Source organism: Magnolia sinica, chromosome 1, assembly GCF_029962835.1.
Source record: "Magnolia sinica isolate HGM2019 chromosome 1, MsV1, whole genome shotgun sequence".
Lineage (NCBI taxonomy): Eukaryota > Viridiplantae > Streptophyta > Magnoliopsida > Magnoliales > Magnoliaceae > Magnolia > Magnolia sinica.
Genome location: NC_080573.1, coordinates 92,752,446 through 92,769,541, shown reverse-complemented (window position 1 = coordinate 92,769,541; position 17,096 = coordinate 92,752,446). Strand labels below are relative to the sequence as shown.

General features: G+C 37.6%; 1 long non-coding RNA gene across 1 annotated transcript; it reads right to left on the bottom strand.

Annotated features, from left to right (window-relative positions):
• Positions 1–7,454: 7,454 nt before the first annotated feature.
• On the bottom strand, positions 7,455–15,625 carry LOC131251638 (uncharacterized). Its single transcript, XR_009174007.1, has 9 exons — positions 15,156–15,625; positions 14,979–15,064; positions 14,702–14,804; positions 11,465–11,564; positions 10,513–10,625; positions 9,204–9,383; positions 8,218–9,111; positions 7,724–7,772; positions 7,455–7,589 (listed from the first exon to the last, which is right to left on the bottom strand). It is a non-coding gene; the product is annotated as an uncharacterized LOC131251638 (long non-coding RNA).
• Between the last annotated feature and the right edge of the window lie 1,471 nt (positions 15,626–17,096).

Here is a 17,096-nt window from a genome sequence, read left to right as displayed (position 1 = left end):
AGTTAGTGGACCCCACCATGATGCATGGGTTGCATCCAAGCTGTCCAACCATTTTGAAAGCTCATTTTATGGCATGAGCTAAAGACTGAGACGGATCTAGGATCAGGTGGACCACGCAGCAAAAGGCAGTTTGAAACTCCTTGTTGTCACAAGAGTTTGGACCATTAGGAAATTTGTTTTCCTCTTAATCCAAGTCTGTGTGACCTCACGACTAGATTGGATAGAAAATAAATGTTATGGTGGGCCTTAAGAATTTTCATGGTGGAAATCATGGTCACCATTGTTATTTGGAGTGTGGTTCAGTTGATCCTTTGACATATATACATATGAGGCCCATGTGATTAGGCCCATCTTAATGTATTTGTGGCCCGTTGTTAAGCCCCACCATGATATATATGAAACACATATTATGAGGCCCATTGTGATGTATGCAAGGCCCATGTGACTAGGCCCATCTTGATGCATTTGTGGCCCGTCGTTGAGGCCCACCTTGATATATATACGAGACCCATGTATGAGTCCCATTTGATGTACTGCAGGCCCATGGGTCAAGGTCCAATAGGGCATACGTAAGGCCCATTATAGTGTGATTCTACCATGGTGTATGTGTTGACCTTTATAACGGGATATGCCTTAGGAGCAATGATGGTTTGACATCCACATTATAAGGATAATGTTGTTTAAATGTCCGCATTATGACTCTCCTAGGGCCCATTGATAGGCCCATACTTGTAGCACGTAGGCTGTCTAGGCCCATCTTCATTATGACAGAGCCCATCACCACATAACTTGTTTAGTATAGATCCATGATTCATGATCATACGCATCATATGTATGCCTGACATAAGGAGTAATTGATTATAGCATATGCCTCCGGGCAGATTGTTTATGGGCTCCTTGAAAGGCGGAGTTGCCCCACATGAGCGCTCGGTTTGCATAGGATTATTGCATGTCTGATAGTATGATCCATGCACTTGCATTTGTGTGATTGTGATTTCTGTATGCCCTAACGACATCAGGGCCATAGCTTCCACAGACACATCGTGGGTGGCTGGATTGGATATTGAAAATATTGTTACTAAGCATCAGGGCGTCATAGATGTCCCTAGGTGAAAATCTTTAAACTCAATGGTATCAGATGATGACTCCAATGTCGAGACCGAGTGGATATATAAGCGCACGAGGGCCGAATACCAGGAGGCCGCGTCTCCCACTGTGTCATGGTCGGTTGGAAAGGGGTGTGGCCTTACTCGCCAGAGAGTAGGGGGTAATACTAAGCTGATTTGACCAGCTCATGAATGGGCCCGCTATCGGCATGCCGGATAGGTATTGGCAGACTATTGGCCAGGTGGATAGTGAGGTTTCTTACACTCACTTGGACTGTGCGGCTGGGAGAGCGGTAGTGCCATTTGGAGTGCACTAAACCCCGGTGATTATCCAGAATGAGAACTGTACTAATATATGATGAGGATTGGCATGCTTGAGTTGCATCTTGCATAGCATGGCCGTGTTATGGCTAATAGCATTCATATCTTACACCGCATAGCCTTAGTACGGCTAATTGCATTCATGTACTAATCACCATGATTCTGCATTACTCTGACCTTGCATTCTAAGCACGCTTATATTGTGCACACACTTACACCACCCTCTAAGCTTTTTATAAGCTTATGCATGATTGATGCATGTAGGTGATGCCAAGACGCAACCGTAGCCTTGTCAGAGTTAGAGCGTGCAGTCGAGCTTTTGGAGTTTCTGATATTATCATCATCTTGTATTTCCCTTTTATATGCATTGTACTCAAAAGTTTTTTATCATAGTGAATTTTGTGATGATGCTCTTGTGGTTATTGTTCGTGGGTTATGCTTATAGTTATGCTTATACGAAATCAAAATCATGCTTGAAATCCTCCTTGTAGGATCCCAGGATCGGAACCTGGTGTATGGGTGTCGGGAGCCGAGAATGGGGTACTATGGAAGCTGTCGGCGCCAGATTCGACGATCGGGAATTTTGTCAACCCGGTCTCTGAGTTTGGGGCGTGACATATTATGATATTATATTATATTATATTATATATCTTCTTCTTCTTACTTTTTCTTTTTTTGAATGCTTCAACGTCCATGAGTGTTGGACGGATGGTGCAGATTAGGTGGGTCCACACGCATGGACACAACCTACCATCAAGGTGGGCCACATTGTTGATGACCAGTGTGGGTAAAATACATATATCACATGGCCTCATGGCTTGGACGGTGTGGAATTCACATGTACAGCATGATGGGTCCCACGGAAGCTGCTGACGTCTCCAGTAGATGCACATCTGGTGGGACCCATAGTTAAATGGTTTGGTTACAACACATATGTCTGGTGGGTCCCATGTGTTGGAGGCAGCACGTCACCTAGGTGGGCCTCACGTCCATGCATGGACGGCGTGGATAATATACAATCATCATGGTGGGCCGTAAAATATGGAAGAGAGAGATAAAGAGAGAGAATGTGAGACGGGGAGCGGATATGGGAGGGGCCCCGTCACTATGGGCCCCTCTTTGATCACAACACATACAACAAAATGGGTCCCATCACAAGTGGGCCTTACATCAAAATCAAGATCTAAGGCTATGAACACCCACCGTTTGCTTCATCTTGGACTTCTCCTCATCTTTACCTCCAATGGAACATTATTCAACGGTTGAGATTGATCATAGAGGGTGGGATTGGATGGTAGGAAGGTGGGATACACCTAGCTCTCTCATGGAGCTTGGACGTGGGTTGCTTAGGAGAATGAGAGAGAGAGATGAGAGAGAGATGTTGTAAGAGAGAAAAAGATGGGTGAGGGATGGGTGATGGAGTGATGTGTACTTGACATATAAGGGAGAGAGTTAACTTTAAGGATGGGTGTTGTACTTGAGGATGGGATAGAGTACTTGACTTGATGGGTTTTGTACTTGACTTTGATTGATGGATTGATGTGATGTTTAAGGTAGAGATTCTCTTGCGTGGCATTTTTCTCAAACTGAACGTGGGGCCACATCTCCTGGCTCGAGTATCGCCTCAGCACGTGAGACGTAGCATCGGAACCGCGGCGATGGCGCGGTCGCAAGGATACAAGTCTCGGGTCAAGCTGAATCTGATATACGAGACACGACTCAGGATCGCACACAAATGCCGATAATAGATGACGGGTCACCGAAATTCAACCGAGAGGACCGCGAAAGCTTCTGGAACAGTACGGGCTAGGATACGAGCCTGACATAACCCATCATCAGAGGACGAACCCCACCCTCTAAATATCGCCTGATTCAATTTACACATTGAGCGAGTGGCTGAATAGGCGACTGATCTCCTCAGATCTTGGTCATACACTACGTGTCTGGCTACCTCGGTGCTCGGGGTCAATGTTGTTCGGTTAGAATTGGAGCCGCAAATCCAATTCTGGCATGCCCACATACTACGTGAGATAACAACAGCGGAGCTCCTACTATATGTGATTCAATGAAAAAATTCATATAAAGAAGGAATAAAAGAATGAAAATATGTAAAAGGCATCAATATAAAATTAAAAGCTGGAAAATAAGTGACAAATGAGATAAGATCAAAATCAATACTTGTGTTGAGCTGTCTACTTTAAGGTAATAAACATGGCTGACATTATGAAAAGCAGATTAACTTCATAGAATTATAAGTTAGAGATCACTAAGCACACTACGAACTTAATGTTTAGAGTTATTCTATTGATTATGTGATTAATGAGGGCTTTGGTCATTTGTTTGCTACAAATATTAGAATCTAGATCACTCATCGTTTATTCTCATAACTTTGAATACCACTCACATGTATAAAGCTTGCACGGAAAATTACTATCTAAGGGAGAGTTGAAATTTGAATTTTGGGAATTAAGCCTTCGCATGTTTTGCTTGGGACTAGCAAAAAGCTGGTTGGGGGTGTGTTGAGTTTGAAATATTACATATTTCTCCCTAGTTATACCTTGGTTTTATGAACATGATTATGCTTAATTGATCTATTTATACATGTTTTGTCTTGCGATGTGATTTTGAGAACTTATGGTGATAAGGATGCTAAAAGCATGGATTCGATGCTCAAGAATTACCAAAGTGAGTAATGGATTTATGGAGGGCAAGATTGAAGATTTCAAGAGTCCAAGATCCAAGAAAATCAAGTGAAGAAGGAAGAAATTCAAGATTGCAAAGTGTAAAAATATGGAACTACTGAACTTGACAGTTCGATGCCATCGAAGTTAGTGTTCGATGCCATCGAAGGAAGCTCGATCCCATCAGAAAATCAGAGAAAATCAAGTTTGGTTGCTGGACATATGGGTGCAATTCTTAATGTAATCGAGGACTTGTTCGATCCTATCGAAGACCAGTTTGATGTTATTGATGCCAGTTCAATGGCATCAGAAATATCATGAATTTTGGGATTTGCTTGCTGGACAATTTTGGACATTTTTTTTTATCCCATCGAGAACATGTTCGACGACATCAAAGCCAGTTCAATGCCATCAAAGGTCTGGCGATCTCATCGATGGGCTTACGCAGACAATTGTGGGAGTTTTCGAATTTGAATCAAACTTGGCCATGGAATTTCGATCCCATCGAAGCTCCCATCGAATTTGCATAATCTACATAAATTTAAGGCGGTTTCAAAGTTAGTCCAATCAAAAAGCCTATATAAAGGGATCCCCTGATTTATTCAAAGTACGAAGTATGATAGGAATAGTAGAGCAAAGGGTGGTGGTGCTTCAAGGAGTCTTCTTTCTTCTTCAATCTTCTTCTTCTAGTTAGTTTTTCATATTTTTCTTTAAGAGTTTTAGTTCAATCATGTTTTTAGTTGGCTAATCTCTTAACTAGAGGTAAGAAGTGAAGCTTGTAGTTTATTTTAATGTCTTTCTTACTTCGATTCAAGTTTACGACTTTCATGTTAAGTATTTTATAGTTTATGGTTTTAATAAAGAAGTTTTTTTTTATTTAATTTGATTTATTATCGACTTCGGGCACGATGGATGCTTAAGAACTTCCTAAATACTTTATTCTCTATTTTATGATTGTTTGATCTGCGGAATTCTTTGATCTATCATTAACTCAGGGCATAGTAGATACTTCGAACTCTCCACAATCAATACAATAAGACTATTATATGTGAAACTATTACTATGAATGCTCAGAATCTATTTTGAACTGTTTAAGATGTTTTGACCACTCTATAATCCGACTGGATAGATAAAGACTTCGATTCCAGTTGAGTAATCCACGTTGAATCAAGTAAGATGGCATTAAGATGACTACAAGTGGATCCTTAACTCTCTAGTTTTCCATTACATTGATAGTTTTTCTCTACAACATTGTTTTAAAACTTTCAGATTTAGTTAATAGCTAGTTCTAATTCTAAAGTAGTTCAAAAAATCACAACACATTCATTCCCTATGGGTTTGACCTCAATCTCACTGAGATTATTACTACTTCACAACCTTGCACTTGGGGTACAAGCGAACAATTATTGTATAGTTGTATGGTTGGATGGATGTATGTATAAATGGATGGATTGTTTTATGGTTGATTTACTTGATTTTTAGACTCCTGTCCTATTATGGTCTTGTAAAAATAGATGGACAGATTAGTGACCCATAAGGGGTTATTTTGATTCTGCCCACCTTGATGTATGTATTCTATATTCACACTGTCCATTTGTTTTAACAGATCATTTTAGAGCATGAGCCCAAAATTAAGAAGATCCAAATTATAGGTGGACCCTATCATGGGAAGCAGTGATAATTGACTATTAAAAACTTGTGGCCACAAATTTTTTGGCTCAAGCTCATATTTGTTTCCATCCCTTCGTATAAGTTTGTGTGAACTATTTAAAACTATATGAATCAACCTTTTTTTATATCACAGAAACCTTAATGAAGTGAAACACAGATATTAGCTTGATCAAAAACTTTTGTGGCCCCAAAAGGTTTTGTTCTAATTTCTATTATATCGCAACATTTTATTCTAATATTGTTAACCTCTCTCTCTCTCTCTCTCTCTCTCTCATTAACAGTCTCTCAAGAATAGAGTATTTATTTTTATTAATCTTCTTCAATGTGCTTAAGTTTATGTGGAAAAATAATGTTATCGGTTACAGGATATAATAGGACAGCATGATGATTAAAAGTTAAAGGGGCTAAAGAATGAGTTGGGCGATAAGGTTTTCAAGCCTGTAGCTATAGCTTTGATACAAATAGCTTTGATGGAGATGAATGAGTACAACCCCAGTGGGTGATATGTTACACAAGAGCTATGGAATTCTGAAGAGGAAAGGAAAGCAGCTTGTAGCATTTGTAGACTTGTAGACTTAGTAGCAGTTGTAGATTTGTAAATTGTGACCTTTGATGGGTTGTTTAATTGGTATTAACATCTATGTTGAAATGCATGCAATAACATGATATTGTGGGATCAAAGCCCGTGGATATGAATTTAAGCTATTTGCATGCATTTCAACTAAATTTAGCATATAATTATCTTTGGCAATTGTGAGATAAGGGAAGACATATATTATGCACTACAGATTTCATCTATCATTCACACCAAGCTTATATCTCGCAAATAAGATGATGATGGCAATAGTCAAGGTATGTTGGATGATGTCATAGGTTCGCTATATTCATTGAGCTTTCATAAGATAACTGTTTTAGTTTGTTTTTTATATGCATTCATTGCATTCGACATTGCATTTTTTTCCTTTGAATCCACTATATCCATAAGTTTCTTCGAAGGTGGATGTGTGTGTCATTGTTTCGACCCATTTGATTAGGCCCGATGTGATATATGAGGCCCGATGTTGAGGCCCAGCTATATATATATATATATATATATATATATATATATATATATATATATATATATATATATATATATATATATTAAATTCGTGTTATTGATGATCTAAATCCATTGACAATGTAAGTAACCACTACAGATTTACAGTGTTAACGGTGGTTAATTGATTAACGACGACAACTACTAACCATCAGGGTTAAACTAGGCCATCGCTAAATATATTCCTCAAATTTATTTGTTGACGTTTGGTTCACTACAAGAAAACTAGCCTTTACCGGTGGTCAAAAACGCTGACAAAAGCCAATAAAACCGCCGGTAAATCCTTTGCCCGCAGTCAGCTAACAGCTGGTAAAGCCTCAGTCGGTAAAGGCTTTACTGGCGGTCAGAACCTTTACTGACAGCTGTGCTGGTCGCCGCTACATTGTAAAAGGCTACGGATAAAAACCGTAGCTAAATATAATGAGCCCACAGTACAACCGTAGCCACTGGTACCGTAGCTCTTTAAAACTTTGCTACGGTTAAATCCGTATCCACACAGAAAATCTTTCTTATCAAAAAGTTTTTTTTAAAAAAAAAAAAAAAGAAAGAAAGAAAGGAAAAGAGAAGAAAAGGTGACCCACATGTATCCTAGTTTTTTTTTTTTACCAGTCTAAACAGCTAACATACCTTGGTTAATGTTAATGATCTCCTTGTTGCCAATGATTGCCATTGTTTCCAAGGGACTGGTTTCTTCTGTCGATCTTTGGTAAGCTGTGTAAAGATCTGTGTAGCAGTAAAAGGCATCAGCACTAGTTAGCAGTTAAAATTAGCTCACACTCCAAATCACCATTCATTGTGTTCTGAGTGGTTGTGACATGTAAAACACAGATCCGTCTTGAATTTACCTTGACATAATATAATAATGGCAGAGAAGAGGAAGTGTGCCAGTGTCACCTATTTGAAGATAAAGCAGGGAATTTGTAAGACAATTAGAAACACTACATACACACACAAAAACAAAAAGAAGAATCTTGCAGACTTCCTCATCAACCACATCAGATATCTGTGACCCACAAAAGAAGAATCTTTACATTTTCAGTCCGGGTTGTAACAACAACACCAGAAGGGTCTTTAAATATGAACCAATCACAATAAAAGAAGGCAATGCCTTCATCAGTATATTAAGAAAAGCTAGAGAGGAAAGAATTCAAAATTAATGCATGAATTGGTATGTAAATGTTATATCTACTTTTGCAATTGATGCAATATTTGAATGTGGCCCATCATTTATATGATCTGGAATACACGAAGGGTGCAACAGTCAGACAGTAATGACGGTTGTAGAGTGAATATGGGTGCAGAAATCTTGGGTTTTATCTAGTGACTTAAAAGAGCAAACCTGGCATTATTGATGATGAGATGAAGCTTCAAATCACAGAAGGTGCCCCTGTTTACAACCAAATAGAATGTCACTAAGAAGTCTAAGATTAGTCTGTATTTTCCCAATTCCTTATAGGATTCTATGCATGTTCAAAAAGCAAAAGACAAACAAAATTTTAGAAAATGAAAATGAAGACAACCAGCTTCCTTCAGCTGTCCGTCCATTTCAGTCATATTAAAATTTCATTGGCCTAAAATATTTCTGCAAAATGATAATAGCCTGGCAACAAATGAAACTGTATCAGCAACTTGATGAAGACCTAAATCATGCTGTTTAATATACTTCATCAACAGAAAAATAAAAATAAAAAATCAGCAACTTACCTCAGTAATAAAGTAAAGGTTTTCTTCTTGCAACACATCCTCAAAATTTGAAGACATCTATCCCATGAATTAGATATACCCTTTCATGGTGAGCCATGGGCTTAAAAATGAGGCCAATCCACAACTTAGGTGAGCAACAACATAAATAATGGTTAAGAGTGGATGCACATCCATTGAAACCTTTTTTTTTTTGTACAGCGGACCCAACGAGATGTGGTTTAAACATCTAGGCCATTCATTGTGACTTAGATAAGAGGTCACTTGGATAAGGGGTCACAACAGATTTTAGGCTATTTCAAAACTTAGGTGGGCTCCAACAAATGCTTTTAAATGTTTTAGGCATGATTTCTCATAATTTCATATGGAGAATCCAAAAAAAACCAACAACAAGAAGAAAACTTAATGTCTATGGAGAATCCAAAAAAAAAAAAAAACAAATTTACTAAAAGGTATGACATGAACTCTTACAACTTACGGAGAATCCAATGACCGTACTGTCTACGGCCTTCTGAGGAGTCAGTGTTTCTTCCTGTTAAAAGAAAAAAATCACAGTATAATAATCATCTTTCAGAAATTAGAACCCATATTCAAAAACCAGGAAATAGCAAACGAGAAAAATACCCAATAGAAATTCCATGTTCATTTGATCAGTTCCATGCAGTTTCACACACCCAATTCATCCAAAAAATCAGAAACATGACTTGTATGGACAACAGAAGCTCCTTCCATTCAATCAGTTCCATGGAATTCCATGAGTTCACCAAATACAATAACAGAATAACCATAATGATTTGAAGCAACCTGCATAAGATACTGAGAAATCAAAGCTTAAAAGAAAATACAGATTGGTAAAAATATAAATATAATAATGAAAACATGTGCACTTAGAAAACAACACAGGTTATAACAAAACCTCAATTATGAGATGGCTTCTTCTGTTTGAGTCACCAAAAGAGAGGGGGAAATTGATTTCCTTTTAACAGTTACATAGAAAACTACACTCGTAACCAACTCTAGATGGAAATTTATTTCCTTTTACAGTTAGAGAATGATTGAAAGATTTGACCAACACCAATCTAATGAAAGAGATGATATGACATTCAACCAAAAAAATAAAGTGCTAGAAGTGAAATTTCTTTTATTAGAATAATAAATGCATACAAAAAATATATAATTTACTATTAAAACCACCTAGACCCAAACTGGACAGTACCTAGACCAGATTTTTAATCAGGTCGTAAAGTTGAGACCTGAACCAATCCCAATTGCTTAATGGATCCCATAAATGAGACCTAGATGTATTAACATTGGGTTGGATTCATCAGATACCCATTGGCTGCCACACATGCAATTGAGTGCAATATTAGCCACATACCAAGTTGGTGCAAAAACTCTCTTGATTGTACTCATGTCTGGTCTTCTCTAAGCCCAACCATGGAGATGTTTGCATACGTCCCTTTGGCAAGCAATCTAAATTCGCAGATATGGTGGTCCCCAGCACTGATTTCTGAGTAGGAAGCTTCTTTAGCCATTGGATGAGGGACACCCATTTGGATGTATATGTTATTGCCCCAACAGTAGGGTTGTTTTGAATCCAACAGTAGGCCACAGACAAATCCATCACCAGCAGTTAGAATGGGAATTCTAGAATCAAGAAGCTGTAGAGTTAAAACAAACATGTTCACTTGCTGCACAAAAAGAAAGGAAAAAAAAAAAGAAGAAGAAGAAAAAGACAATACAATGTGAATTTTAAAGACAAACATTAATTTATTCTTCAAGAGCTAATACAGGATTAGTTACAATCGAAGTGGTCAAGCAGATAAATTGGGAGATACATGGTAGAAAAGTCATCAGTAATACAGGCAATTACTGCGGCTATAGACAATAACCAAAAGAAGAGCTGAAAGAAAGCACTGACAACCATGCCTACCTTCTCCTTTTGTAGGATTTACTGACGGTTGTGCCAGCCGCCGCTTCAATGCAGGATTTACTAACGGTTGTGTTGGCCAGCCTGCCCAGCGTTGGCACTAAGATCTGTCATAGCTGGGGATCAAACAATTCGCTTAGATTCAGTAAAAAAATGACTATACAACATAACTGAGACGTTTGTCTCAGATGAAAAACAGACGAGAGTTGCAACTGCTACCATCCAAACCACCACCTGCAATGGAACCTAAGTCCAGGTTGTAAATCTCCATTTTTTTATGAATCTGGGTTTCCCAAAGAGTTGGGCAACCCCCTTTTGAGGGAAAAAAATAAAAACCTTGATTCTGAAATTGCTGCAAGATATCCATTCTAGGATGTCTCTAATAGAGGTTTACATTTAGAAAATAAGAAATAAGAAAAATCAGGATTCACAGTAGTTTTCAAAAAACAAAATCCAATGTCAGCTACCATTCAAAACAGGGCATCACCAAGTTTTAGGAAGTCAAAATCTATGCTGAGATTCATCTATCCTGTCAAGGAACAAAGAAACAGATATTTTTGTTGAACTGGCACTCCGGAATAAAACCTTTTGTCTACATTTACATCCAATGATGACAAAATGTTCTCACATCTTATGAGATAAGAGCTGCAAAATGAATAAGGACATCATAGCACCAATAATTCTTTCAAGCATTTGTTTGCATGTGCAAGGAAATTACAACAATGGAAGTATCCAGAAAACAAGTAACTACGAACTACACAGATGAAACATTCCTATTTAAGTTGATATTCAGTTTCAAAAACATACAACCCAATTTCATCATGCTGTGAAGGAATAGGCACTACACAACTGCATTTTTCAAGCAAGGCATTGGAAACATGATATACGTCACACAAGATGCAGATGGCTAAATATCAAATGTGAAACAGTTCGAACCCTTGTCATGGTTTTTTACCTGTTCTGAGGGTCCTTCCATTTCAATCTACCATGGAAGCTTCTGATGGTGAAAGACAGTACTTTGATGAAGTTATAGAGTCCATCTCCAAGGATGAGAGCTATGGAGATAAAGACATGCAAACCCAATCAGCAATTCATGGTAGAATGAGAGAATTCCATATTTTTCTAAGGTAAAAGTATTTAAATAGACTAGTTTGCAACATCAGGTTGGTGATCAGCTGTTGGTTAGTTACCTAAACGGTTCTGCAGCAACTATTATACTACCAACCATTTAAAGTTGTCAGGAAAAAGAAAAAAGAAAAAGAAAGAAAGAAAGAAGAAACCAGCAAGGTGAAAACCAGAGGGTAATAAAAGCAAAACATTATAATCCATTTTCAGACATTAGTTTCTCACATTCTACAGAAAGCCTTTAATCTCATTCTTTAGGGCCTGATTCTCTTAACTCAAAATATGCACCTTGGCTACTAGCTCTTCACTCTTGGCCTGGCACAAGCAAGAAGCAAAATATAAAAATCAGATTTTATCCATGGAAGCGGGCATGAACGTGATCTCAATTTTTGACAAGGCTCAATAGAAAGGGAACCAGCTAAATAAAAGATATGATGTGTATAAATGTTACTGAGGAAGATGATTCAAATATTTGTTGAAATCTTACTTGAATAAACAACCAGCTAAATAAAAGGTATGATGTGTATAAATTACCAAAAAAAAAAAAAAAAAAAAACACCCTGCATATAAGAAAACATGTGAGATCATTTGAGATCATTTACAAATTATTCGTGTACGGCTCTCAAGGCATTATATGATCCTCAACCTTAGGCTTTGCCCAGAATTCTCAGGTTTTCAATTCTCAAGGACAAATTTTGACACAAGCCCTCACGTATCTAGCTTCACTATGTTGGCATTGATAACTAAATCCTCAGTTGGCCATAGTTAAAGATGAACTGTATAGTACAAATCCTCAACAAACGTACATTTTGCTAAGGCTTCACAGTCCATGCATGTGGGGCACATAGTTTGGTGATTGAGTTGTTGACTTGACAAGTCCCATCGTTTATGACACCCCCAATTCTCCTAGATTGGAAGATCCTCGCCATTTAATTTGGTTTTCTTTCAGTTGAATTTGGGCTGTTGAAACAATTTTATCTTAACTGCCTATTTTTATGCACCCAATCATATGGGGTTTTTAGACATATCCAATCCACTGGGGCCACATCAGATCAACAGTCTGGATCACCAAACCACAGGCACCACATGTATGAAGTTGGGAGCCTCAGCAAACCGTAGATTTGTTGAGACTCATAAATTAGTACTTTCTTGAGAAGAGCTCATCAATTAATACTCAATGGTTACTTTGTTTGAGTAGTGAGGGAATCGATTGCAATCTGATCATGCCTTGAGGGAAGCAATTGCAAAAAAAAAACATGAAAGCCAAATAAACTTGAAATTGCCTCATGACAGGTTACTTTCTTTGGATGAAAACAGAGCCAAATACTTGAAAAAAATAGTCATACAACCTTCCTCCCAAGAACTGAGCAACCTCGGGATGCTTCACCTATCTAATATGAAAGAAGAAAAACACAGTCATACACCATTCCCTCCAAGACAACTAGGTCTGCATCCTGGATTCCATCATCCCCATGGTTATAGATAACTCCCAGGAATCTAGTGAGTCCCTATTTGTTAGATGCCTAAAAAATGAGTTGATCTCATTTTAGCCAACAGTAATTATGTATTAGAAATCTTGATTTCTATTAATGCATCAGAGATCAAGATCTTTAATACATAGAATAATCATGAGATAGTAATAGATTCTAAATACCACCAAAAGTATTTGCATACCACCTTGTTCTTGAAAGAGAATATGATTGCACTAGCATGTTCTGTCTCATTTCCAACTATTGGTAGCAAAATTATACTAATGAAGTGGACAAAAATATCCCAAGATTCAGACGCAGCCTGATTAAGCAAGCAAGTCTTCTCAGTTCAGATAATTCGGCTATAATACTGACAAAATTGAGCAAAGAAATGTATTGAAAACCAAAACAGTTGATTGAGTTATTCTGGATGCGTGGCTTTGCTCCAATGGATGTTTATGATTTGGAGGGATGTTACTGCAATGTGCATGCTTCATGGAGTTTCATGAAGTGCTAACTATGACATCCCCATTGTACATGTGATTCATGTCTATGGTTATCAAGATTGTTAATATCATGGGCCATAGTTCACGAGTCAAGGCAACTAGAAACCCATTCATGACATATAGATGGAAGATTGACAAAAGTTTGTATAAAAAATGAGCACTTGTCTACATTCAATTGGAAAACCCAATAAAGATTGGGGCTATTCAATCATCCAAAAACAAAGTTCAGGAAACTGAAAAGATCTTTTAGTACTGTAACTGCAAAAGAGACAAAGTGAATCAGCAAATATTCTTTGGCATTTTCAAAATCCCGTTGTCTAAAAGTCTTAGGCATGGTGCCAGATTTTTGCTCTCTTGTTTCTCCTCTCAAATGCCTTAGAGCTTCCAATCCCTTCCATTGATCAAGGCGAGAGCTCTGCCTTCCCATGAGAGATGTGCTCATCCATGCAGAGCTTTCTTTTTTTGGATGATGTCTCACTTAGCTCATTCCCACTCACTGAAAATTCCACAAAGACATGTCATCGTTTACAAACTATACACAAGCACCTAGAAAGAAACAAAAATATAATATAATTCTTACTGCAGGAAAATACACTCACACAGAAAAAATAAAAATAAATAAATAAATAAAAATAAAAATAGACCGCATTATTCTGATCTAGCTGTCTACACAAGTAAATTTGCCTGTATTGTACTACAGGTTGTCCACTTCTTTAAATGGACCATCTTTTTACCAAATGATATTCCAAACAATAAATATGGGTAAACTAACCACAGTTCAAGATCCATAAACAAAAAATCAGCAAATAAACTTACAGAGATCAAGATAGGATCTCAAACATCTTTTATTAAAAGAAAGGCATAATAAAATATGATAAATCAATTTTAAGGGCATTAATCTCAATAATAACTAAGTAAAGAAATGGTAGGACATGTCTCAAACCTAAAAAAAAATGCATCCTCCATAAAGTCCAGTTTCAAAGTGAAGAAAAAAGACTCTAATAGCCACATATCCTCTCTTTTATATAGGATTGCAGTTTTATTCCCCAAAGCAACAATGTTAAATATATCAATATGAAGGCCATTTCTTACTTGTTCCACTTTACTACCATTTTCACACCCAGCTCCAGCCATGACTATTTTAACTGTTGCTGCATCAAAATCCGCCTTTCATATTGTGCACGAGATGGCAAACCTCATATAAAAAAATAAAAAATAAAAAATAAAATGCCAATTACTGAAAATCCAAAAACACAATGTAATACACTATTACATATAAATCTAAAATTGAAACCAGATTTTAAATCAAAATAAAACGCCTGATAGCCAAATATAGAAAATCCCAAAATAAATAAATTAAAATTAATACCTCTTCGACCGCCTTCTCTCTCAAACGTTCTGATAACCTCAATGCCTTGATCTTCGCCTGCGCTTCCCCCAACTCCCGATCCTTATCTGCAATTCAGGAAAACGCCATTTCAAATCACCCCCAAAAATCAAAGAAACCACCAAAAGCCACTGGGATCACAATTGCAATCCAACCCACCTCTGACTTCATTCTCCAATTGATTCAACTCCACCTTGACTGAATCCGACCTGTGTAGCAGATTTATGAACTCATCCGCGTTGAGGCTCAACCGGACCGATGTCTGCCTCTTTGACCCCTTGAACGACCTAACACCGTCAGCTTCGGCGCATCCGTACTACCATTGTTCAGCACTGCCAGGGAGAAGCCCTCGTTGCTGCCGCTGTGACGCTGGGAAGATCGGCCATGACGGATCCGAACAATCTCACATCCAAAAACCCTAGTCTTCAGTAACCCTGATTTTGAAAGAATTAGGGTTGAGAGAGAGAGAGAGAGAGAGAGTGTGTGTGTGTGTGTGTAGAGAGAGATTTCTAGGGTTAGGTTTACTGTTTTTGACTAGTTGTTATTCCTTGATTCTGCAATGGAGAGAGAGAAAGAGAGAGAGTCTTTTTCTCTTCATTTTAAAAGAGAGAGTAGATCGGGCAAGCACAAATGAGGGCATCTCATTTTTCATTTTAGAACCCCTTTACTAGCTGCCGATAAAACTGGCTGTGGGCAAAGGATAACCCCAACCGACGGATATGCCTATTTTTCTTGTAGTGGTTAGAGTAGCTATGACATATTATAGCTTTTGAGGTTGCTTCAATTCATTGATGATTACCTCAACCAGCTATGATGAAGTATAACCATCGGGATTACTACCATTCACCAATGAATTGTAGCTGATGGCCTTTTTAATGAGATTCCTACAACTTTTATCCTTCGGCATATCCTGATATTAAAAAAAGCAATGCTTACGTAACTATTACTGAAGGACATGATGTCAATGTGTTTCATCGACGACTAAAATCCGTCAGCTTTGGTCATTATTTGTAATGAGAGGCTATCTATGGGGCATTTGGTTATGGGTAGGACACCCTCACGTTTCCTATAAATTTAGCTCTCGAGCATCAATTCTGATCACAATATACACTTTTATAAGACTAGCAGTGCATTTGGATGATAAAAGAGAGGGTAAGCTAAAGGATCTATTTTTTAAATTTCTAAAATCTAATCGAAGATTATAATCCATAACTAGGATGATCAAATGCGCGCGCGCGCGCGCACACACACACACACAATTTTCCCTTAATGATAGTAGGTTCTTTAGATGAGGCTTGATGAGCGCAAAGATTAATCCACACACTACAAGAAAAGACACTTTTACCTATGAAATTTTTCATAGGTAAAAGCCTTTTTTCGTAGGCAAAAACATTTCGTTGCTAAAAGACCGAGGGAGAAAAGTTTTACCCACGAAAAAAAAATTTTCGTTGGCAAAGATAAGACTTTTGCCGACGATTTGCTTTCGTAGGTCAAAGCTTTTACCAACGTTTTTTTTCACAGGCAAAAATATTGACAAATCTTTTTGCCTACGATTATTTTCGTAGCTAAAAAGATTTACAAAACTTTTACCTACAATTATTTTCATAGCTCAAAAGATTTACAAAACTTTTACCTACGAATTTTTTATAGGTAAAAATTACGAATTTTTTTCATAGGTACAAATTATGACAAAACTTTTACCTACGAATTCATTCGTAGGTAAAAATTGTTACAAAAGTCTTACCTATGAATATTTTCGTAGGCAAAAATATTTACAGAACTTTTTCCTGCAAGTCCTTTCGTAGCTAAAAACTTTTACGAAACTTTTACCTACGAATTGTTTGGTAGGTAAAACCATTTTACAAAACATATACCTACGAATATTTTGGTAGGTAAAAATATTTTCAAAACTTTTACCTACGAATATTTTCGTAGCTAAAAATATTTACTGAACTTTTCCCTACGAAAATTTTCGTAGGTAAAAACGTGGATGAGACTCTTACCTACGAAAAGTTTTGTCTCCATCATCCGTCGCTCATACTCCACCCGCATCTCCTCCATCCTCCTCTCTTTCTCCTCTCTCCCCCTCGCCTGCTCTTC